Source organism: Lutra lutra, chromosome 6 (assembly GCF_902655055.1).
Source record: "Lutra lutra chromosome 6, mLutLut1.2, whole genome shotgun sequence".
NCBI lineage: Eukaryota > Metazoa > Chordata > Mammalia > Carnivora > Mustelidae > Lutra > Lutra lutra.
The window spans coordinates 79716649-79742877 of NC_062283.1; the positions used below are offsets into that span (position 1 = coordinate 79716649).

The 26229-nt window shown below is 35.5% G+C and overlaps 1 protein-coding gene and 1 non-coding gene across 3 annotated transcripts in view; one reads left to right on the forward strand and one right to left on the reverse strand.

The window, feature by feature from the left end:
* The window catches only part of THEMIS (thymocyte selection associated), a 189043-nt gene that overhangs the window by 47297 nt on the left and 115517 nt on the right, over positions 1-26229 (reverse strand). The gene's annotated exons all lie outside the window — the stretch shown is intronic.
* Positions 19251-19355, forward strand: LOC125103403 (U6 spliceosomal RNA). Its single transcript, XR_007128401.1, has one exon. It is a non-coding gene; the product is annotated as a U6 spliceosomal RNA (small nuclear RNA).

The following is a 26229-nucleotide window of genomic DNA, read 5'->3' on the forward strand; positions in this document are numbered from 1 at the left end:
CTAGGAATTTCCTAAACTAAAAACATTTAATACATTAAATAATAAATTTATATTAAACTTAAATAATTGCAAATAATACATTATGATAATATTATGCCTATTTATGTTATATTTATTTATTCATAATAAATTATAATTACAGAATTAGAGAGAACTTCCTTTACTTAGCTCATTCTCTCTTTATATAGGTCTGCATTATCCAGTATATAACTACTAGCTGCATGTGGCTACTGAATGCTTGATTGCCAGTATGAGCTGAGATGTAAGTATAAAGATAAAAACTACATTTTTTTTAATTAAAGAAGTTTTTAACTTAAAAGAATGTAAATGATCTCACTAGTAATTTTATATTGATTACATATAAATAAATGAAATTACTTATATTTTATAAATAACAGACTAAAGCATATAAATCAAGTTAATTTCACCTTTTTTTTAACTTTTTTTTTAAGATTTTTATTTATTTATTTGACAGACAGAGATCACAAGTAGGCAGAGAGGCAGGCAGAGAGAGAGGAGGAAGCAGGCTCCCCGCTGAGCAGAGAGCCCGATGTGGGGCTCGATACCAGGACCCTGGGATCATGAACTGAGCTGAAGGCAGAGGCTTTAACCCGCTGAGCCACCCAGGTGCCACAATTTCACCTTTTTTTGTTTTTTTTTTTTAATATGGTTACTAGGAAACTTAAAATTGCATATATGACTAATGTTTGTGGTTTATATTATAGCACTAATGAATGGATAATTCTGAGAGGAGACATGATAGACCAATTTTACACATTCTTAAATGCTGGTTCAATTTAGATTAAATTTAGAAATAGATAAATGAGAGCACAAGCATATCTTATCCCAGGGAAAGACACAGGGAAGTGTGCAACATAATATGTATCCTAAGATTGACTGACAGAGGCCATAATTATTGATAACATTTACTGAGTGCTTACTAAGTACCCGATATAGTACATACTCCATCCCATTTAATACTCATAAAACTCCTATGAGGTAAAGACTAAATCAGGACCACAGGCATTTCCTGTATATTTTTCCATGGTCATTTGCCAATAATAATAATAATAATAATATTATTATTATTATTATTATTATTTTGTATTTAGTTAAAGTCTGTAAACTTGGGACTCTTTTATTTCAGTACCTTTCCTTTAGTTTTGAGATAGAGTTAATAGTAAAAAATTGTTAAAATATTAAAAAGTAAAGGTGGTTAGGGAATGTATGCTTGCAGAAGAATCCTGTGATCGACAAGATTAAAACATAAAGTAAACTAATTATTAAGTAAAGAGAGAGAGAGCATAGTCTCAGAGAAGGACTAAATGGGACTAATCCATTGACACTTTCCCTTATCTTGACTTTTTAAGACCCTATTTCCTAAAGTATTGCACTTGGTTAAGATCTAGGACAAGCCCCAAGGAAGGGTATTGCATGTTGGCCTTAACTGGAGGCAGTGGTAATCACTGGTAATTACAATGTGATTCAGTAACAGATTTGTGCATTTGTTTTACTCTGCATTCTCTCACTCCATCTGTGAGTATCTATATTTTCTCACCTTTTATTTAAAATTTCCAGAAGTTGTTCTAAGTCTATTTTTCCTGAAGAGACTAGTATAAGGGTTATTGTTTGTTTTGCTTTCTGTCTTCCTCATTATCACAAAATCAGAACCCCCAACTGCAATAGGAGTTTATACTATGTTTTGTTCTGACATCTCCTTTTGTATGGGCCACCACTAGGGAAACCTCCTTAACTGTGAATTTTAAAGCTTCATGTAAACTACAAGTGTCTTATAACTCTAATCCTGTTATAGGAGACCCTTAAGGGTCTCCCACTCTTAAGGGATACCCCCTGAGACTTTCAAGAATTGCCAAAGTCAAGAGTACTATGATGGCACATAATTTGTTCCTTAACAATCCAAAATGCAGGGGAAAAAATATGTAAGTGGATCTCTTCAGACACTTAACGGTTCTACAAACACAAGGCCAAAATCATGTACAAAGCTGTTTGAGAGATAAGAACTGTTATTCTTAGGTCTCTTATACTGCTGGCCAACATTATCATCCAGTTATTTTCTGGAAGCTCTTTCACAAAGCAACAAAGTTTCCATCATGTCATGAGTGTAACTATTTAGAAGATGATGAAGAGAGAACAATTAAGCCCAAGTTGACATAGTTTGCCAACTAGAAAAAATGGGATGGGAAGCTAACCCCAACCAACTTCAAAGCATGAGATTCAATTTCAGTTGTGGTAAATTACAAATTATTACATGTTATTGTGCCTAAAGATTGTTTGCAAAATAATGAAAAGAAATTTGTAAGACCAAATATAAAGGATTTACATTCAAATTCAAGAAATTTAATTGTATTGTGGTATATTTTAATGCTAGTTAACTATTATAGCATTCCTTGGAAAAGTATGTAATTATTATTAAACCTTATTTATGCAATCTAGAGCAAGGTTTTATTGAGTGGCTAATGTAGAAGCAAATAGATCAAAATTTAGTACCCAAAATTCAGACACCTGCTCACATGACTTTCAATTTGTGGGACATATCTGAAATCACTCTTTCATTTTCTCTCTCCATGGTCGGTTAATATAAGAATTCTAATAAACTCTTAATCCTCATCCAATGAGCCCATTATCTTTCTGAGTTTTAGCCTTTTTAATAACTGCTTATGTCTTTGTGATGCCCACCAGGAATCCCCTAAGTGAATTTCACACATGCCATGTAGCTTTAATGTTTGTCTGATACAATCATCAACAGATTTATTGAATGCAACATGAGCCATGAATCAATATGTCTTTGTTTTAAAAAATGTTTAATGATTCTATTGATAAAAAAATAGTTGGTTATTAGACACATATTTAGCCCCTTTTCTATTCTACTTCTAGAAATAAGAGAATTTCCTTCTCAGGTAAGTAAATATGTAAAATATGTTCTTTAACAGCTTCAGTATGACAATTGATGAGTTCTTTATTAATGGCTTATGATAGAACCTCCAAATGTTCACAGATATATCTCCCGCTTTCCTCTTACCATCTCTTTCTCTGAACTATAGCACTAAATGCACACAAACACAATTCCACCTGTTTAGTTCTGCGCCTTGGTATTTAATGATTTTTCCATTCATACAGATTATAAATTGGTAGAATACTATGTTCCTTTCATTTAATTAGAGAAGTGCATTTGCAGAGCGAAATAAATGTTAGCTAACATTATTTGTATTCCAGGGATTCATTTTCCATCCCTTCTAACTAACTTAAATGCCATGCTGTGTTTCTGGATTCGTTAACAACTCCAGGCACATTTCCCTCCACTTGCCTCTGTCAACCCAGCAAGCTGTTCCTTCTGACTTCAAAGTGTGAATATTTTTGCTTCATCATCAGTTTTGTAATCTGAAGGGAGAGTTGGCTTACCTAAAAAGAAACCATACTTTCCAATGAAAACATTAGAATAGGGATGCTAATTACCACTTCCTTTTAAAATATGTATGCCTTTTCCTCCAAAAAGAAAAAGACAAGGGAACTTTCTTTTGTAAAAGAATAAAAGCAAAGTGTAAAAGAGATCTACAAACAGTGTTAATTATATTTTTAAAATTCAGGGTATTAAAATTACAACACAATATCAGCTGAATTATTTATGCATTCAGACAATTATTCAGATCAGAAATTGAACAGTTTCAAAAATATTAAAATGTTGCTAAACAAAAGCTCCCAAGTTGCTCATCATTTCTGCAAAGTTGCCTGGATATACCTCAATGCCCAATGTAAAAGTATCACTTTGTATTCATTGTATTGGCTTTGCTTTCTACTAGCAGGTTCTAACTGTTTTGGCAGTCCTGATCTTAGCTTCCAATGGCACATAATCAATCTTGCTTGCTTACCACATAGCCAACCCTGAAGAATCTTTTCACCTTACAGAACACAAAGTTAAGTTGAATCTAAAATGCAAATATTACAGTGTTTCAAATACATCATTAGAAAACAACATTCATTTCCAATTCACTTTACTGACTTTTTTTTCCTAAGTGGCTCTCTAAATTTTAGTCAACTTATGGCTCTGCAGGAAGATGGAAACATTAATTATACTTGGAAGAATCATTTGATTTCTTAAAGCTATACTTCAAATAAAAGGTTTAATAAGGAAAGAAATAGACTGAAATAAAACTACCATTTTTAAGGTTCCCATTAAGTTGGGGAAATCATTAGAATTAGTGCTCCTGAGCTTTTTTCACTTCATTCTAATCAGTCATTTAAATTTCTAAGTTGGTTATATATATTGTGAATAAATGAAAACACGTGCCAATATCTGAGGACTTACGTGCTTGGCAGTGTATGAAATGTTTTCCTACAATATCTTCTTTGATCTCCCCCAGGAACTTATAAGGTATATATCATCTCCCTATTTTATAAGTAAAGGAAGAGTGGCACAGAAGTGAGCAACATGTTCAATGTCACTAAGCCCATACGCTCAGGCTTTGCTCTCTACTGCCAATCATGCTTATTTCCTTGGCTTAAGAAGATTTTATTTCTGCTCCATTAGATAAAGAACCTTACAAACTACCTTTATATTCTATAGTAATTACTAACCTCACATTGAAATTTGGAACTTCAGAAGTGTTTAATTATTTACGGTTCATCTAAGCATAGTTTAATTATGGTTCACCTAAGCACAGTTTAAAACCAAAGATGGGATTTTTTTAAGTTGCACTTTGGATTTTTTCCCATTCTTTTTATTTCTGCATAATTACAGAATGAATATATGCATAGCCTTTACTTCACTATTTCTCCCTCCCCCCTCTCCAGGGTCACTACCTTCAGAATAATGTGTGTATCACGTCATATATATGTATCAGAATACAAGAAAGATCTTATGAAAATAAGTAGTTTTGTTTTGTGATTTTTTTTTTAATAAATGGAAAATACTGTGTATTTCATTCTACAATTTTATTTCTTCACTTAATAATACATCCTGGACACTTTTCATTACATCTACATCTGTCTCATTATTTCAAAATGCATAGTATGGATATTTTTAGATTATATAATCATTCTTCTATTAATAGATATCTATATTGATTCCATATGTTCATTATTTGGAACAATGCAACAATGATTGTTCTTATGAATGTACCCATGGGGGGATTTTCTAAGACAGATAGTGGTAAGTGGAATTGGTAGGTCAAAAAATTATTCATAAGGAGCAGAAGAGAAGCTATTTCTTCATACAATATAATTAATTTTTTATTTTGTCCTTGATGAATTAAAGTTTATTTTAAATTTGAATAATTTTTATCTTTATTGAGATTAACAACTGCTTTATGTATTTATTGGTCCTTTTTATTTCTGTAAATTTTCTACTCCTATAATTTGCCCATTTTTTTCAAGGAGTATTGTTCATTTGTTCATGGAGGATTTTTAAGGGAGAGCCCATATATTTGAGCTAATAAAGTATTTTATTAAAAATTTAATTGGTTAAAGATTAAGTTCTTGGAGTCATTTTTTAGGGAAAAAAAAAGAAAGAAAGAAAGCTTGGATGTGATGGTTTCATTTCTGTATAGCCAGAATCACTCGAATATCTTCCATTCCATAGATTATACCCTTCTTTTAATAAGTATTCTTTTCAATAGATTTTAATTTCTGTGGCTTTTTTTTCTGAAAACAATAGCCATACCTTTGAATTCTAATGTGATTTTGATGTTTGTAGTCCCAGAGAAGTCTAAAAGTGTAAGCAGTTTTGGTGAATGATTTAGAGGTCCAATCTTTTTGCTTAGGTGGTTCACTAAAAGGGTAGGAAAACTCGGTCCTCAAGGAACTCTTATCCTATAAGAAGTAAAATGCACTTATTAGACTCCTCTTGGCTCTGCCAGTCATGAACTTCTTAACAGACAAATGAAGTTATACTAAGTCAAGTTGATAACACTGGATAAGTTCCAGAATTCAAAGTCTGTCTTCATATAAAGATATGCTAATTCAAATGATATACCTAAAGTCTTGAAGTTACTTATAGCATGATTTTGAGGAGAAAAAATAATTAAGAAGCTAGAGGTAATTCCAAGATTCAGCTGGTAAGAGAATAGAACTTTGACCTAAAATGCACTTCCTTGGGGAACAAGGCAAAGAATATAGCTTGTTTTAATAGTCTCACATAATTAAGCTAATGTGGGAGCCTCAAGACTTAGAATGTTTCCGTCAAGGATCACTGTTTCTGATCATCACACATACTCTGGATATAATTCAGTGTGACTACTAGTACGGCAAGTTGTACACTAGAAATATCCAAAAGAAGAATTTACATTTTTAGAATGTGTATGAGCCTCTTTACCCCATTTTCTACCATTATACAGAAAACAGTTAAAAATATGCAGAGAGATCTTAAAATTCTTATTTATTATAAAAAAATTACCTGCTTTCTCCTGACTGATAAGCAGCTACAAATTTACACTTACATAAAGAATTTTAAAAGATTTTTTATTGACGACAAGAAGATTATCACACACAAGACATCTGGTATCTTCTTCCTTGCCAAGATCTATAAATGGCTTAAACTGTCACTTAACATTGTAAAAGGCAACTTTTTTTGAAGCCAAACAATGTAAGGAATAATAATCAACATAGCAACAACTATAGAAGACTCTACTATTAGTGGTTATATAATTATATGCCAGAATAAAAGGTTTAAGATTAACTCAAGTTCAAAGTAAGACTACTACAATAGCCAATTTATTCATTTTATTCTATAAAATCTTACATGTTTAATCACAATTCATGGCTTGTATACATGTCTTAGCTATCTACTGCTGCATAACAAATAATCTCAAAATGTAGTGGTTTAAAACAGCATTTTATTATCTCCACCATTCTGTGAATCAACAGGCCCAGTTCCCTATCATATTATCTGGTCTGCAATGTCCAAGATGGCTCACTACAGGCAGAGAACTTGGGTAGAGAAAGTCAGGCTCTGCTGGGATGTTGGACATCCTGGTGGTCTCTCCAACAGGATAGCATTAAGTTCCAGGTATGACTTCCCCAAGGGGCTGCATGAAAAAAATCATCTCCCCTCTCTCCCAGGGCCTTTCCCTCATAAACTCCTTAGGTTAGACTCCTGCAAAGCTTAACAAAACCTCACTCTTCTTTGGTTTAAATTGAGCAATTTAAACTTAACCGGGGAACCCCAAAGCCCTCCACCCAGGGACACTAATTAAGGCATGTGCCCCAGTTCTCCCAGATCTCTTTGCTGTACCCTGCTTTGACCTCCTGTGTGGTCTTTCCTGGCTTGCTATGTATTTTCTCAAAGACCTCTCTATTTCAATTCTCTTGTGGTCTTTTGTTGAACCTCAGCTGACCATCTGACACCCTAGTGTTTAACTTAAAAAATGTTAATCTAATAAAATTACGACAGAGGCCATCTTTGGAGAATAACTACCACAGTTCATCCTCTGGCCAAAGATAATACCCATCTCTTCTTCCATTGCCAACATACACTTACCAGACTCCCTAAACCCTCAAAGATTCACCCCCATTTCAACCTCTGGATTACACTTTAAGTCCAGGATCACATGATATCAGGTTCTTGTGTAGTTGAGGTTACTTGTGGGGGACCACCTCTTGATCAGAAGACAAGAAAGTAAGGAAACAGGCTATGTGGCCTCCACATACCCAACATACAATGGGGAGAGAGGCTCAGGAGAACCACAAGAGATGTTTCCACTCAAAAAGAAGAGGAAAAATGGGAGTAACATTGGTTGCTGCTCTGAAAGCCACCGACCTAAAAAAATTACTGTGATCTAGCCAAGCACAGTCGCCATTTCACTTCACTCAGAAGGCAGGGGTCTGTTGCTTTGGACCCAAATATGTTTTCTGGATGGTCCTTCTTGGCTGCTGATCCTGTGATCTGGAGTCTTGACACTACACTCTCAGTCATTTTCTTTTCTTAAGAAATAGCTCATGGGTGCCTGGATGGTTTAGTCGGTTAAGTGTCTGCCTTTGGGTCTTAGGCCTTTGATCTCAGGGTCCCAGTGTGAAGTCCCACACCAGGCTCTCTGCTTACAGAGGAACCTTCTTGTCCCTCTAAATCTCCCACTGTGCTTGTATGCTCTCCCCTCTCCCCAAATAAATAAAAAAAAATCTTTTAAAAAAGGAAAAAAGAAAGAAAGAGCTCATGTTTGCTGCTGAGTAGTGTTCTCAGCTTGTTCTTGCCAGGAAGAAGTTTGGGGCTCAAAAGCCTTTTTGTTTTAAATGCTCTGTTCCTTTCTGTCCCAATGGTTATAATTCTTTTAAAAGCTGTGGATTTGTTATGCATAAATTATAATGAAGTTCACTAGACAAAAGTGACAGTCATGTGTTTTCTGAGTGGGATCTTTACTTTGGGTCAGTAGTGAGGATACACAGGCTCACAGCAGAGAGGGTGAATATGTTTTAAGAGCCTTAGATGTAATTTCTACTGAGAGAAAACACGAGACATTCTTTTACAATTTTCTGAAGCCTCAAGAAACTTCCAGTCACACTTTTGGTCTCATCTTGAACTAGAGGCCACAATACTTTACTGGTACCATTCTGGCTTTGGTAATTTTTCCTAAATTAAAAAATTATATTTTCTATTATCCCCCACGCCAAATTATTTCATACCCGTTTGCAGTGAATGCCTCCCACCCATGGAACAAATGATCTTCTCTCTGTTACTATAAATCAATTTTGCCTTTCTAGATTTTATAAAAAGAGAATCATTTACTGTTTGCTCTCTGACTTGTCTGGCTCAGCTGCATGCTTTTGGGATTGACTCATGCCTTTGTATTCCTTTTCATTGCTGAGTAATATTCCATTATATGGCTATATAACAGTATGTTTATCAATTCATCTGTGAAAGAATATCAGGTTGTTTCTTGTTTGGAGTTACAATAAATACAGAATATATAAATATTTCTGTACATGTCTTTGTGAGGATATATACTTTCATTCTTCCTCACTAAGTTCCTTCAAGTTGAATAGCAAAGTCTTACAGAAGATTTATACAGAACTTCTTTTAAAAATTTGTTATCTAGGGGTGCCTGGGTGGCTCAATCAGTTGAGCATCCAACTCTTGGCTTTGATTCAGGTCATGATCTCAGGGTTGTGGGATCATGTCCCACATTAGGCTCTGTGCTCAGCAGAATGTCTGCTTGAGATTCTCTCTCTCTCTCTCCTTCCCCCATGCTCTTTCTTGCTCTTCTTGCTCAAATAAATATATCAATCTTTTTAAAAAATCAGTCATGTGTTGTTTTTTTTTTTTAAGTTGTATCATTTAATTCCCATAAGCATTGTATGAGAGTTCCAGTTAGTCATTTTAATGTTAGCTATTTGGCGACTTGTGATTTAATTACTGACAAAGATGATTTTAAGTGTAGAGCAGTTTTTTGTTTTTTGTTTTTTTCCCCAAACATTTATGAACCATTTTGAACTTCCTTTGTAAACTGGTCAAATTTATTTTTCTTTCTTTTTTTTTTTTTTCAGTTGTGTTGTTCTCTCATTGTTGAGTTATAAGATCTTTTTTAATGTATAACAAATACACATGTTTTTTAGATACATGTATATAATATTTTCTTTCAGACTAGGGCTTTTCTTTTCATCTTTAATAGAGTATCTTGAGAAGAGAAGATGTTTTTACATCTGATGGCATTCAACTTAACTTTTTAAAAATGTTTGATTCTTGTTGTTTCCTATTTTTTAATAATCTTTGCCTTCCCAAATTATAAATATTTTATTTTTGCTTCTAAAAATTATGTAACTTAGGATTTTTGATTTGGGCTTATGACTCATCTTAAGTTATTAAGTTATTTTAAGTTATTTTTTGTGTATAGTGTAAAGTTTAAGGTGGAGGTACATTCCTTTTTCCCAGTTGATATCAAGTTGTTCCATAAATACCAGTTATTTCAATACCTTTGATAAAAAGATTATCTATTTCCATTAAATTATGTTGGCAACTTTGTTGAAAATCAGTTGACTATTTATGTGTGTATTTCTCTGCTCTTTCATGCAGCATTGATTTTAGGCTTAGCCTTATTCTAGTGTTACAATGTTTTGATTACTGTGGATTTATTAGTAGTATTGGAATGAATTTCTATTTTTATGAACTCAGCTTAATTTTTATTGGGATTGAGTTAAATGTATAGATCAATATATATATTATACATTATAAATTATTTTTTCAGAATGAAACATCTTAGAAAGTTTTGTATCTAGTATACTTCTCTCTTTTAGATCTGATTTGGTGTTATCTTTAATATATGAAAAGATTTTAAAAATGTAATAGTTAAAATATCTCATTTGAGTATTAAAGATGAAGAAAAATTGCTGAACCAATATAGGCATTTTTCAAAAATCAGAGCCTTTAAAATACTAATAAATATAGCCCAAAAGAAAAGAATATATTTAATGAAGGGATCATTAGGAATATTGTGCTTTATGTATACATATATATAATGTATATATTATATTTATTATTATTTTTTTTTAAGTAGGCTTCATGCCCAGCATGGAGCCCAATGTGGGACTTGAACTTATGACCCTGAGAACAAGACCTGAGCTGAGATCAAGAATCAGATACCTAACTGACCACCCAGATGCTACTATTATGCTTAATAATAATTTATAGAACAATAGGCAAAAAATAGGTAAATAATAACTTATAGAACAATAGGCAAATAACTAATTACTTTTCATAATTAATTACAGTTGTTAAGTTTTCTGAACTGGCCATTATGACTGTACATTAAACTTACTCATGAAATTCTCATGTGCTTTCTCTGATAGGCTGAAATTTGCTGATATTTAAGGCACTGAAAGAGCCGTATCCACTCTCCCTTAGTAGGGAATGTTGTAAGGAAGCATCTTTGTCATAAAAATTTATAACATTTTATTAAAAACATCAGTAACTGATAATTCTAGGTATTTCATAAAATATTATAAATTTTATAGTTAGTCCCTGAGGCAGTCCTCTCAAAAAGTGCTATTTTATAAACCATGCTAAAAAAAAAGTGTAAGGACCTTTTTAGCAAGAGGCTTTCATTAAAGTTAAACTGTCCCTGCTCCCCTTCCCCCAGGGGATTCACTTAAATACAAATCCCAGAAACCAGCTCCAGGTAACAAAGCCCAGATGCAAGGGTGGGTCAGGCCAGATGGAGACCTCTGATCAGTGGGGGGGTTGCATACTGTCTCCCTGGTTACCAAGGAGTATGGCCCCCCCCCTTTGGGAGCCTTTTTGGTGCCAATCCTAATCAAGGTGTAATAGGCTGGTTCAAATGTCTACTAGAGTAAATTTTAATTCAATTGGTCACCTAGCATCATTGTGGAGTTTCCTGTGTGTGTTACAATCTCATTGGCCACCTCTGCGTGGCCAGGCCCAACCTCATGGCCTTTTCCCTTAAAAGCTAGTCTGTGAAACAGGGAAGGGTCGCCCTCTCTTGTAAGAGGTGTGTCCCCGAACGTTCGGTTAGATTCTTGATGCTTGGGGCGAAATAAAGCTTTGCTTGACCTTTGCTTTATATCAGTCTCACTCCTTTAATCATGGACCCATTATTGGGGCATAACAAAAGTACAAGGAGGGGGTGCCTGGGTGGCTCAGTGGGTTAAGCTTCTGCCTTCAGCTCAGGTCATGATCTCAGGGTCCTGGGATCAAAACCCACATCAGGCTCTCTGCTCAGCGGGGAGCCTGCTTCCCCCTCTCTCTCTGCCTGCTGCTCTGCCTACTTGTGATCTCTTTTTCCCTCTGTGTCAAATAAATAAATAAAATCTGAAAAAAAAAAGTATAGTGGCTCCCAGGTGGCTCAGTTGGTTAAGTGTCTGCCTTTGGCTCAGGTCATGATCTCAGGGTCCTGGGATTGAGATCCTGCATTGGGTTACCTGCTTAGTGGGGACCCTGCTTCTCCCTCTCCCTCTGCTCCTCCCTCTCTGTCCCTCCACTTGTGCTCTCTCTCTCTCAAATAAATAAAATCTTCCAAAAAAAAAAAAAAAGACATGCATAAACAGGCTTATTTTTCTGAGGTAACAAAAGGCAAAATTACCCTGTTTTACTATGGTTTTCATCCTGTTTATCTGAACAGTTAGTATAATCATAATGTCTTAAACAGCTTGGCCATTGGTTATTATTTCAAAAGGCTTCCGGGAATATTCAATATAATAGAATTGAAATCAGGATCTCAAAGAGATAAATGCATTCTCATATCCATTGCAGCACTATTCACAATAGTCAAGATGTGAAAATGAGCTGAATATCCATTGGCAGGGGAATGGACAAAGAAAATGTGGTATATGCATATAACGGAATACCGTTCAGCCTTAAAGGAAAAGAAAATTCTGCAATATGCAAAAACGTAGTTGAATCCTGGGTACATGATACTAAATGAAATAAGCCAGTCATAAAAAGACAAATACTGCATGATTCTACTTATAAGCAGTAACTAAAATACTCAAATTCATAGGATCAAAGAGTGGAATCATGGTTGCCAGAGGCTGGAAGGAGGGGAAAATAAAACTATTAATCAATGGCTATGAAGTGTCAGTTAAGGAAGATGAATAAGTTCTAGGGATCACCCATGCAACATTGTACCTGTATTCAATAATACTGTATTATACCCTTGATTTGTTAAGAGAGTAGATCTCTTGTTAAATGTTCCTACCACGGTAAAGAAAATTTTTTGAAAACCTTATTCTTAGATTATTGTCACTGTTACACCAATCTGGAAGCTCCCTGGAAAAGCTCCTTTTATAGCTTGACTCCACCCAGTCTGGGAATGGCCCTATCACTAAACAATTATTGAAAAAAACCAGCTGCAATCATTTAACATTGCATCTTCCTAAAACTGTGATACAGTTAAAGATACAGGTTAAGTCTCCATATTCTAAATACCCTCAACTTTCTTGTTTTATTTATCTCTGACTCTCTCCAGCACCCTTGCATGAATACATACTCCCTCCAAACCACACCTTCTTCCTTTAGCCAGAAAGCAAAAATCTTGCATATCTATTCATGCAGATAAAAAGCCCCAGAAATCACCAATCCATGGTGTGCACTGCTGCAGTCACCATGGTTTTCATATGACATCATCATTATAATAGTATGTTTCAACGAAATTCAAACCTATTACTCCTGCGAAGGAAATGATTTTCCCTATTCATCTCAGCAGTTCTGCAAACATGTGTGTGTGAAGAACTCCATATTTATACACACACTATTTCTGGGATCTCTTTTTTGAATGTATCAGAGAGAACAAATGACATACAGAATATCATGACAACTAACACAAAATGAGTCTCATTCCTCATCAGTGCAAACATCAACATGGCATAAGCCTCATAAAGGGAAGGCATCAGTGTTCATTCTGAAATTTAAGAGTCTGAGACAATGTTCCTAAGATAAGAAGTCAGTCTGCCACAGTGTCAGGTAGATAGGTAGATGGAGGATAGATGATGATTGATGATAGACAGATAGGCAGACAGACAGATAGATAGATAGATGTCCTGACAGGAAACACAAAGCTTCTTTTAAAAAAAATTTTTTTCATTTATTTATTTGACACAGAGAGAGAGAGAGAGATCACAAGTAGGCAGAGAGGTAGGCAGAGGCGGGTGGGGGAAGCAGACCTCCTTTCTGAGCAGAGAGCCTGATGCAGGCCTCAATCCCAGGACCCTGAGATCATGACCTGAGAGGAAGGCAGAGGCTTAACCCACTGAGCCACATATGCGCCCCAAACACAAAGTTTCTAAATCAGAACACAGTTTATTATCACAGAGCATCTTAGCACTGGTGAGGCTATAAAAGGCATCACTACTAAAATCATTCTAAATAAATGGCATTGATATAATTGGCTAATTATTTGGGGGAAAACTGAGGATTTTGCACAAACAGAAGGACTGTACCACAGACTCACAAAAGTATCACACTCAGAGCTTGACAGGCACCACTGCCCCATCCTCCCATCTGGAGAGGGAGAGGCTTTTATTCTGAGATATAAGCAAATATTACAGGAGAGAGAAGTCTCTGAATCTCTCTGAAGGAATATAACTATCTTCCAGAGCATGTTTGCCATTCGATCATCCTTTAATCAAATTTGCCAGTGGTCATTCCTCATAATGTTTAGACCATGAAGAAACATGAAAGCATTCACAGAGACTGGCCTTCCAACAATCAGATCTAGGGATTGAAGCTAAACAGTCTAATGACCTTTATTGATTTATTTTACAACTTACTATTACTGAATAATGAAAAGTTTGGTAGGCTAATGTAAATGGGAAAAAATAAAATGCTTTCTTCACCGTTATTGACATTTTGATTAAAGAAACCAATGATATTCATAATTATTGTCTTACTCTAAGCTACCTGAACTTTTAGAGTTAATCACTTACTGGCAGTAACTTGATACTAAAATATATTTTCAGACTGTAGTTCTCATTTGAAAATAAGGTTGGTTTTTTTTTTTACATTTTTATCCCTAAATCTTTTTTTGAAACCCACAACAAAAACAATCATTCTTCAGAGATTCTTTCTTGTTATTACTGAAGAGGCAATACATTTTTATATCTTACAAATTCTGTTCAGACCAGGTTATTTTACTTGATCCTTATTACCTTCTGCCCACTTGCCCAGAATATGGCAAAACATTAGAAAAATAAAGTTGACTTTATTTACTTTGATATAGCAAAGGCATTTTCAAATAAATCTCAAAATCAAAACAAAATATCTCTAATATCTAGGTCACACTTTAGAAATAAAACTTCAGTGTCCTGAGCATTACTAATGTTAATCATTTAGGACCCTCTCACAGCCATTGTGATTTTTTTTTTTGGAGATTTTTATTTATTTATTTGAGAGAGAGAGTGAGTGAGCAGGGGGAGAGGCAGAGGGAGAAGCAGACTCCCCACTGAGCAGGGAGCCTGACAAGGGGCTCCATCCCAGGACCCCAGGATCATGACCTGAGCTGAAGGCAGACACTTAACCACCTGAGCCATCCATCTGGGTGGTTCATCAGTAACTAGAAATGATAGAGTTTGGTTAAGCCCTTAGGCAGAAAAGGAGAGGTCTGGAGAGAGAGCAACCTCTCACTATGAGAGCCCCTATAGTGATTCTTTTAAAGCATAAATCATACCATGCCACATCTCTGCCCCCACTTTTGATGGCTCCCCATCTTAATCATAGAAAAAAATCAGAGCCCTTTCAATGGCCTAGAATAGCTTTCATGGTCTGACCATCTCGAGTAACAGCTGTTTTTTGTTTCTTTTATTTTGTTATATCTACATATTCCAACTAATTGATGGATGATTTGATAAATTCAGTATGATTGGCATGTAGCCTAGAAATGTCCTAGAGTTATTTAGCTCTGCACTGAAACTGGATAAATTCTGTATGTAATCCAACTGGTTTCCCCTGGGAGGTTTTTTAATTGTCATGAAAATGTGTTCTCTTGCTCAGCCCCAGACAAAGACTTATTAAGCTTCTTTTCAGGACAGTAATACACTCATGAAAGACATGGTATCTGAAGCACAGACTATCCCAGGTCTAACAAAGGAGCTAAGCTGTGTACATCAATATTAATATTTGCAAAGTAGCAAAAGAAAGAAATGAAATCCTAAGTAATTCAAGGAAACTGTTGTCAAGATTGCTTGATTACTTGCCAAAATGGAAAATTCTCCTGAGTGAAGTTAGGAATATCTAGAGACATAGTTCTGCTCTATCTCAGAGGAAGACAAAGCAGAAGTAGAGTGACACTAATTTTATAAAGTTCAAACAAAAAGTTAGTAGTGATGCCTATATATATATACAGGTATACTGGCATAGCACAGTCTTTGTTTACCTGGTTAGCACAAAGAACTATAGATTCAGTGCAGATCCAACTAGGAAAATGGCATACAACACCTGTCTCCCCCAACAATGTGTCAGCAACACCATTTTTGTATGAAAAGAAAAATGTGCTCGCTTCGAAACTTATGCTACTAATGTACCTATTCACAATGCCTTTCAACTAGAGGACGTGATTTTATTTCAAATCATGAAATTTGCATACAAAATTGAGCTTTCAGGTGAGGTCACATTAATTCCCTTTTGATAGGGTTTTTCTTTTCTTTTTTGTTTTTTGTTTGTTTGTTTGTTTTACGATATGTGTTATTTCTTTGGATTCTGTCTTTACAACCACCTGATGAGGAAAGTACTGTTGCTCTGCTTTGTCCGTGATGAAAACAATAAACACGGATATAAAGCAAGGAGCAGCAGTGCAGAAAAGTTGCTAGAGATGATCATACATCACCTTTCTGGGAGACACCACAGGACCATAAGGAGTGCCTGGGCTCTCCCGCCTACACTGGCTGCACTCTAGGAACTTTGGGCAAGTCTCTTCAGCTAGAAAATGGTGACAGTGATCCCTATATCACAAGGGCGTGTTACAGGAGCTAAATGAGGTGAAGTACACAAAGCCACTGTGTACTATTATCATAGTTCCTAGGAAAGCACAACTTAAAACATGTGTGTGGGTATATATACCAATAACCTAAGTGCTAGAAAATTCTGAGAATCATCATTTTGGACTGAGTTTCTGGCTTTCTCCAAATGCTTCTCATTTTGAACTATTTCCTGAAAAGCCTATGTTGCCAATCAAATCTGAATGACTGCTTACCCCTACAGACCACTCTCTTGAAGACTGATTACCTTTTAACTATGATTTGAGATTTAGTTTTCATAATAGGAAATACCAGTTTTGCAGAGTGGCCTGGCAGGGCTCTATAGAACAGCTTCAGTCAGGCTGACATGCACTTTTATTAACCATATTTCCTGTAGCTGCACAGACAATGTGAAATCCACTTCTGTGAGCAGAACCAATTATAGCTGAACAGGTACACTTTTTCTCCAGCCTGGTCATGATGTCAAATGTTTGATTAGAAAGGACTTGTGCTTTCAGCAAAATGGGGGTGAATTTCTTTCCATTTGCAAGAACAAGCTATTTCTTTCATTTCATAGTCTCTTAGTATCTTAATTCTGGCCTCTCAGTGTCAAATAAGAGTTGCAAATGCAACGCCCTTGAGATGGGAAAACAATATCGCTATATGTGTTTCAAAACAGACTGAAGCCAGCTTCTGGGCAGAATAAACAGCACCAGGGCATGAATCAGATGTACTGTGGGTTCCAAGAGAGAACAGAGACCAAGATGCGCATGAACACTATGTCCCAGCGGAGGCAACATGGGGATGGACCTGGTAGCCCTGGAAAGGAATCTGGAGAAGACTGTCAAATATAGGGAAATGTTAGGATGAAACAGATAGAAAGGCGCATGGAAATATTGCCTGTGCATATATAATACAGTGATATGACCACAGCAAATCAGGTTTTAGAAATGCAGGACTGAAATAAGAAAGGGTAATTCTAAAAAGAGGCAGTCTGGGGGAAAATCCTCTCACGGAAGGTTGAAAAAAAAAAGAGAGAAAATGGGAACCAAGTTTCCACTAAATGTAGGATTATAAAGACAAAGTAGGCCCCATGAAATCAAGCATTACAGACAAAGGCCCCTCTTCAGCTGCCAAAAGAGAAACTTACCAAAAATGTCAAGGACAACCACCATCTCCCCAAAATACTGTAAGCTCATTTTTGGACTTCCTCTTCTCTTAAGAATTCTTCAGCTATAGAAAAGCAATCTGCTGATATTTCAAGGGTCACAAATGAAGATTTTTCAGTTACTTTTAACTCTTTACTGACCAGAGTATAAAAACAGAATCATAGGGGCGCCGGGGTGGCTCAGTGGGTTAAGCCACTGCCTTCGGCTCAGGTCATGATCTCAGAGTCCTGGGATCGAGCCCCACATAGGGCTCCTTGCTCAGTGGGGAGCCTGCTTCTCTCTCTGCCTCTGCCTGCCTCTCTACCTGCTTGTGCTCTCTCTCTCTCTCTCTCTGTCAAATAAATAAATAAATAAAATCTTTAAAAAAAAAAACAGAATCATAGATTGGTAGAATAATTAAGCTAAAAAAATATCGATAATTTTCTCTAACCTCATTTTACAGTCAAGAATGAAGAATGTGAAGATTAGCCCGTATCCCATGGCGAACTAGTAACACAGCCAGGATAATAATCACATCCTCCTGACTTCTAGACAGTATTTTTTTCCACCACAGCTCTCTAAAATTAAATTTTCAATATTATCAAAAAAGAATTATACCTATATAAAGTCCAAGAGAAGAAACTTCTGTTAATAAGAGAATCTAGGTAGGGATAAGCTAAATTTAAAAGGTCAGCAAGCAGAGAGTTATGAAATAAAGATTCTTTATTGAAAGTAAGAGGAGAAAAATGCAACCCAGAAAGAAAAACCTTTTGCTTTGTACTCTAATATACATCTACAACTAACCATTTTTTGTTACGCCCATTGCTACCTTGTAGCTGCCCAGGGCAGCATCATGTATAGCAATGTCCCCCTAGTTGGTTTCCCTGTTTCCATCCTTGCTCCCCTATTAACAGCAGCACAGAAGTAGAATGAGTCCTTTAAAATGTAATTGTCACTCCCCGACCCAATCTTCCAATCACTTCTTTTCTCATAAAGTTAAGCCAAAATTACTACATTTGACCTACAAAGACCTACACAATTTGCTTCCCCCATTTTTTTTCAGAACTCATCCTCTTTTGTCTCCTTGGTCATTATATTCCAGCCATCCTGGCCTTCCAGCTGATTTTTGAATATGTTAGACACACCCCTGCCTGCCTCAGGTTTGTGCCATCCCTTTCTTCTGTCAGAAGTACTTAGCCCACTCTGTCTGCCTAGCTCATTTTATCCATTCAAGTCTTTGGACAAGTGTCCTGTTCCCAGTAAGGGGCGCCATGACCACCCTATTTAAAGTTATTCTATTTGCTTTGCACTCTTAATGCTACTTATCTTGCTCTATTCTTTTTTACATAGCACTTATAATGCACTGCCATTCTGTATTCTTTACTCCCACTAGAATACAACGTAACATAGAGTATCAAGCCATTTACCAAGATGTTTTGTTATTGATGTATATGCAGCATCTAAAACAGTACCTAACCAAGTATTATCTGCTGAACGACAGACTCGACCAAAAACAGATGATCCCTACATTAAAACCCATAATCTCTGGTTTTACTCAAGTGAAAATACAGAAATTCTACACAGGAGATAGTACAACACACCTAAGTATTCCTAACTCTGAAGGGAGAGGTTTAATGTAAAGAAATGGCAATTTGAAGAAATGTCAGAAATACATCAGAGATTGTTATAAAGACAGTGCTCACTTCAGCAGCACATCTACTAAAATTGGAAGGATACAGAGGTGAGCACGGCCCCCCCCACAAGGATGACATGCAAATTCATGAAAAAGTCCATGTTTTTAAAAAATGTTATAAAGATATACAGGGCTTTAATTACAAGATTTGACTAAACGGAGTACCAAACCATTTGCCAAGATAGTAAAATAAAAATTCATATTCTCCTAAATTGATATTTAAGTTTAATAAAATTCTGATCAAAACCCCCCAAGATGTTTTTACAGAAATTAATGAAGTGGCTTAAAAGTCCATTTGAAAGAATGAGGAGCTGAAAACCTAAATAATTAATGACAAGAAGGAAAAAATGTATAACATTATTATAACATATTAGAAAATACTATTTGGGGGCACCTGGGTGGCTCAGTGGGTTAAGCCTCTGCTTTCGGCTCAGGTCATGATCCCAGGGTCCTGGGATCGAGCCCCGCATCGGGCTCTCTGCTCAGCGGGGAGCCTGCTTCCCCCCCTCTCTCTTTCTGCCTGCCTCTCTGCCTACTTGTGATTTCTGTCTGTCAAATTAATAAATAAAATCTTAAAAAAATATATAAAAAGAAAATTAAAAAAAAAAAAGAAAATACTATTTGGGAGCTCCTGATTTTAGAAAAGCCAGGTAAACCAAAGAAATAGAATTTTAAAGAAAATGAGAAACTGCCTTCAGAACAGATGAGTAAAAATAGTTGAGTAAACAAATGGAACTGGGAAAAACATTTAACCATCTCTTTAAAAGAAGTTGTTTTCATACAATATCTAATATACAAAATACAATACCTAATATACAAAATAAATTCCTCATGAATTAAGGAGTTAAATATCAAAAACAAACACAGATTTAGAATAATTATAAGTGGGTCCAATTATAAGGCAAGTCAACCTCTCCAAGCTTAAGATGATATAACTAAATTATGAGATGAGCAGTTTTAATGCATTAATAATAATAATGTTGCTGTTATTAAAAAGCAAACAACCAGTATGAGGTGATCCTAGAAGGAAAGGCACTAATTCTGTGAGATGAAAGCCTCGAGAGGGTTAAGGGTCAAGGATTAATCCTTATTAGGGTTTAGAACTTTCACTTTCTGTTCCTAGCTGTTATCACCACATCTTCAGCAAGTTCATTTTTACCCACAAATGCACTGTTAGTGGCTCCCTGAAAAATCAAAGAGAATCAATTGAATTCATAGCTTGGGGTACTAAAGTCCAGAGCAATATGATGCCGGTTGGAACACTACTACTGAGGCAAAAAATAAACATGAAGTAAGAGTGAAAAGCAATAATAAAGGGTGGCAGGAAACTTTTGGAGGTGATGGACAGCTTTATGGCATAGACTGTGTTGATGGTTTCATGGATGTTTACTTATTACTAAACTCACCCAAGTTATGTACATTAATTATGTATGGCTTTTTATGTCAAAAATATAAAATGAAATAATAAAATCCAGAAAAGAAAGAATGAAGAATAAGAGAAAAAAGGAGACCAAAGGAGAATATATAAACCTCTTACATAAATTTTGGGAGGTAAAGGAGAAAGGCACTGGAATGCCAAAAATTATATGAAATTAGGGCTTATTTGATTTTATTTGAACATTAAAAAAACTTGACATCCAAAAGAATGTCTGGAAATAACTGCATTGCACTACCCACACTTACATACTCATATACAGAGATATGCACACATGGGTGTACAAACACACATACTTATATAAGCATTTATTGAACAAATTGGACTTGATAGGATATAAGAAAGAACCAACTTCATTCTTATTCTTTTATATCCCTTCAAGTTTCTATAAACTGGTACTTGTTCTAACTCTGCATAAAATCTGAAGGCAAACCCATAACTTTAAGGAAGAAGTAGTTTGTAAAAATCCACATTTATGTATTAGCCACTTAGATCCAATCCAGTTTAGTATAATAAGCAAAGCTCTAAGAGCTTCTTTAATTAAAAGCATCTTCCTGTAGTAGCTTAATCTCCCTTGAGGCTTCCAAACCTACAAATAGAGAAGAAAGTATGGTTGACTTCTTAAGTATTAGCTCTTTCCATCTCCTTCCTCTACTCACTAATTTCTTTTTTACTGCTCCAGCGCACGGTCTAAGAAGAAGAGAGAATAAGGAGAAAGGCAACACAGTCTTGGGTTCCTCTTATCTCTGTAATTTGGCCATGGCAAATGTTAAAAACTGACCGCATCCATTCCTGGGATACTACAGTAGATTACTTGGAAACCATCCCAGTTGGGAACCACACTGTAACATTCTGCCCAAGGCTAGCTACTTACAACAATCACCCTTGGGTCCTGGACTTCAGGAAATACATCTATTGTGTAAGGTCCCTTCCTCTCTCTCCAGTTCACATCTCTAGAGAACCCATTTTCTCTGACATTGATGGAAGCAAAGTTTACTCTTAATATCACTTACCCCAGAGGGGAAAATCTCCAGTTTAGAGCCTCCCACCTTTAGACTTTGTAGATATGGGCCAAATGTCAGTTCTTACTTTCCTCAAATTCCCACAGCCCAATGGCAAGGCCCTCAAAGGGATTACTTGAAGACCCCATCACGTAATTTGAGATAAGAAAGAAAAAAATCAACTTTCTTTACCCATAATTTTGGGGATAAGATCTCCATAGGGTATAATTAATCTCTGCAAAATAAATCTTTCCTCAACTTTTTAACTTCTTAACCTTTCTCTTTCTTGTGGTGAGCAGAAATGCTCTAGCACTTATAGAACATTTGTTTCTGGATTCCAAGATGCAATACTGGCTAACGCTTTGGCTCTGACTGTATGACCTTCACCTTTCAAGTCTTGCATAGATATTCTAGCAACATACTTCAAACTGTGGAGGTTCATGGGCTCACCTTCAGTTCTGAGGTTTGGGGCCTCTGGAATAATTTCAGGGCAGAGTCAAATGTAACAAATTGTTAGACTACACACATGTATACATATGCGTGTATGTACATATATCACTTTATCACAAATACAAATACAGAATCATACATGTATGTGTGCCTGAGTCTATATGTTAATGAAGGGAAATACAATATTTATAGAAAATATATTAATGTGAAAAATTACTGGTGATTTTTTCTTCTTTTGTTTTTCTCTATTTCCTAATATAATATGCCTTACTCTTAAAACCATTTAAAAAGTATATCTGTACACAAACACTTAATAATGGATCCTATTTTTAAAATGCAATCTTGATTTCAAAATAAAATAAAAGATTACTGAAACAGAATGAATAACCCAGAAATAGACATATATAAAGAAATTTATTATATGCTAAAGGAAATATCTAAGAATTGGAAAGAGTTACTTAACAAATGGCATTAAAATATTTTTGAATTACCTTCATAATAAAAGTCAGGTGGGAACTCAATAGTGTATAATACATATTATAATATATACACACACATATCGACATATATGCACACCTATATACACATATCTATGTATGTATGCATATCTGTATATACATGTTAAGTATATATATGAAATCAAATTCTAAAAAAAAATTAGGTTTGGTCAGTGAAGCATCCCACTCTTGATCACGATCTCAGGTCATGATCTCAAAGTCTTGAGATCAAGCCCCGCATCATCAAGCCACGCTCAACACAGAGTCTGCTTAAGATTCTCTCTCTCCCTCTTCCCCTAACCCCACTCACAGACATTAAATAAATAAATAAAATATTTAAAAAATATTAGAACTAAATAGAATTGAGTGACATGTACTGGGTCAATTTTAAAAGTTTAAAAGCAGTAAGAATAAGCATAAATGAAAAGGTTAACAGGTTTGGCTTCATAAAAATTTCATACGTCCACCTAGAAGTATTAAAAACCAGTAGTTTAGGGGCACCTGAGTGGCTCAGTGGGTTGAGCCTCTGACTTCGGCTCAGGTCATGATCTTGGGGTCCTGGGATCGAGTCCCACATGGGCTCTCTGCTCTGCAGGGAGCCTGCTTCCTCCTCTCTCTCTCTGCTTGCCTCTCTGCCCACTTGTGATCTCTCTCTGTCAAATAAATAAAATCTTTAAAAAAAAAAAACAGTAGTTTAAAAATACCCCAAAATGTGACAGGTTTGCAAAATCTTTTTAATATATGGACACAAAGGAGTTTACTTAGAAAAAAAACACTTTCTTCCCTCTTCTGTTCCTCCCTCCGAGAAATATTTATTGAGTGACTGTTCTGAACCAGAAGCTTTAGTAAAATACCAAGGAAGCATAAAAAAATAAATATTATAATACATTTACATTATATATATTATGTATATTACATATATAAATAAATTTATTTATTTATTTATATTTACATCTATATCTCTAGGCTTAAAGAAACAAAGTATCTAATGGGTATGACAGATAAGTAAGAGAGACTTTCTAACACTTAAAGGTAAATATTATGATAGCAGTTCACAAGGCCTGTTATGGAAACCCAAATTAGGGGCACCGAACAAGGACCTGTGAATTAGCTGATGGGAGGTAGGATGCCACGGAAATTTCCTTAGAATAGGTAAAAAGAGATAGTAACTTAGATGAAGGACAAAGGATAGTTTAGAATTCTAGCTCTAACACTTGCTGATAGCTCTCTTTCCATGGGCAATTATTCTCTGTGTCTCAAGTCCCTTGTCTATAAACTGGGAATGATAATAACATTTATATGGACACTGAAAGGACTTAATAAGAATTATGTAGTTATTTAGCATTTAGTAAGTCCTTAATAACTGGTTGTTAAAAACAAACAAAAATCATAAAATGCCATTTGGAAAGATAGGGAACTCAGGAAAGAATAGTCTTTGCAAACTGCAAATCCACTATGGTAAAGTATAAATGTGAGGTATGGCATGGAGAGAAGTAAGGTTTGAGAACCAAATAAGGGACAGATAATAAAAAATTTAAAGGAAAGTCACAAAGAATTTTTAGCAAGAGAATCACACAGTAAGATTTTTCTTTTATAATGTTAACTGTATCAGTGATGTGGATAATAAATTTGAATACAATATGACCAAACATAAAAAGACTAGTTAGGAGATGATCTCAATAATCCAGAAGAGAAATGATGAGGACCCGAAGTAGAACAGTGTATATTTAAAAATGTTAAGGAAGTAGAATCCATAGGATTCAATGACTGATATGTGGGAAGAGGCAAAAATAGGAAGGACTGTTTCTAGATGTCTGCTTTACGCTACTCAATAGATGCTAGTGACCTTCATAAAGATAAGAAACACAGAAGAAAGATTAATATGATTAATTTTTTAAAGATGGTATAGCTGTCCTTTTATTGTTCAGTATTATCTGGTTTCCCTCTACTTTGAGGGATAAGGGAAAGAAAGTTACACTCACCCTAAAATAGACATATACTGTAATTTTCTATAATTAAATGACTTCTTTTGTCTCTTATATGTTGGATTTCCTCACAGAAGTGCATCTTGTTTTTCCTCGTGAGCTACACACTCTCCAGCTTCATCTCATCCTCTGGCAGAACTTCATTTACCATTTATATTTGCTGACACCTGAATCACCAGATTCAGCCTGAAATTCTTTCCTCAACTATAGACCATCATCAACTTCTTACTAGACATCTCAGCTTAGACATCTCACAGATTTTAAACTGAGCATACTTTAAACGAAACTCTTATCTTGCCCCTGAAAAACCAACCTTCTATCTGCGTCTTGAGCTCCTTTTTTAATGAGTTTCACCACCATCCATGGTGATGATGCTTACATCAGAAATCTGGATATTTTCCTTATTTTGTGCCTTTCTTATTCCCTACACTTAGTTAACTATGGATCATACTAACACCATCTCCTAAAACCTCTTGAATATTTGTCTTCCAGTCACAGAGGCAGTCATTGCTCTCTGTCTGATATTGGTAGTTCAGCTTTCTAATGTTCTCTCTACTTCTATCTGAATTGATTATCTACTCTATAATTAGATTTTCCAAAATGACATTTCAATAGATTTATTAAGGTATAATTGATGTTTTCACCATTATAAGTGTACAATTCAATGAATTTACTAAATGTGAAGGGTTGGGCAACCATCCAGGTGTAGAACAACTTCATCATCCAAAAAAATTCCTTCATGCCTGTTTGTAGTCCATCTCTAACCCTACCCACCTAGTCAACCATTTACCTGTTTTCTGTCTCTATAAACTTGCCTTTTTCTAAATGTTTGGTATCTAAAACAGAAATTTTATTATTATTTCCCTACTGGGAACTCTAAAATACCCTCCATTTTTCCTCTATCCTCTAATAGAAAGTACAGATTCCATAAAAAATAGACCAGTTTAAGGAAGGACTAGTCTTTTTTTTTTTTTTTAATATGGAATACAACTGATTTTGTTGGTCTTCATTCTCTTCCATGGTAGAGGAATGCACCATTTCTTTTAGGAGGGTGAAGTGAAAATGGGAACTAGCTTGTTTCAGGTGCTAATGTTTTAGCTGTGGGCTTAATGGGGCACTAGGGTCTATTGTCAAAAAAAGGAGTGGAAGTACAGGGAAAACAAAACAAAACAAAACAAAAACAAAAACCGAAAAACAGTAACTCGTGGCAAAATAGAAAGAAATGAAGAAATGACTAAAAAGTTGAAAGATAAGGGATGATGGGTGGAGTTCCCAAGAACAGAGTTAGCAATCCTTAGGAGATTAGCCCAGGAGAGAAGGGTCTATAGTCACACAATCACTTCATGGCTGAATCAGGCAAAGGAGAGATCTAGTAACGGGAAGACTGAGCCCTGAACACTGGGACGGCACTGTGTGGCAGAGAACCTAGAAGTTGATATTGAGGGAGTTGAATTCCTCACCTGGAACAGAATAATTAAGAAGTGAGCCAAACTAGTTATGAGCCTGAACTGAGAAGTTTGGTAAAGACACACTTTTCCTGATTCGGCCCTATTTGCTCTTCCACCCTCATAATATCCCTCTACACTACAGTCATTATAAACCTTTCCAGGATC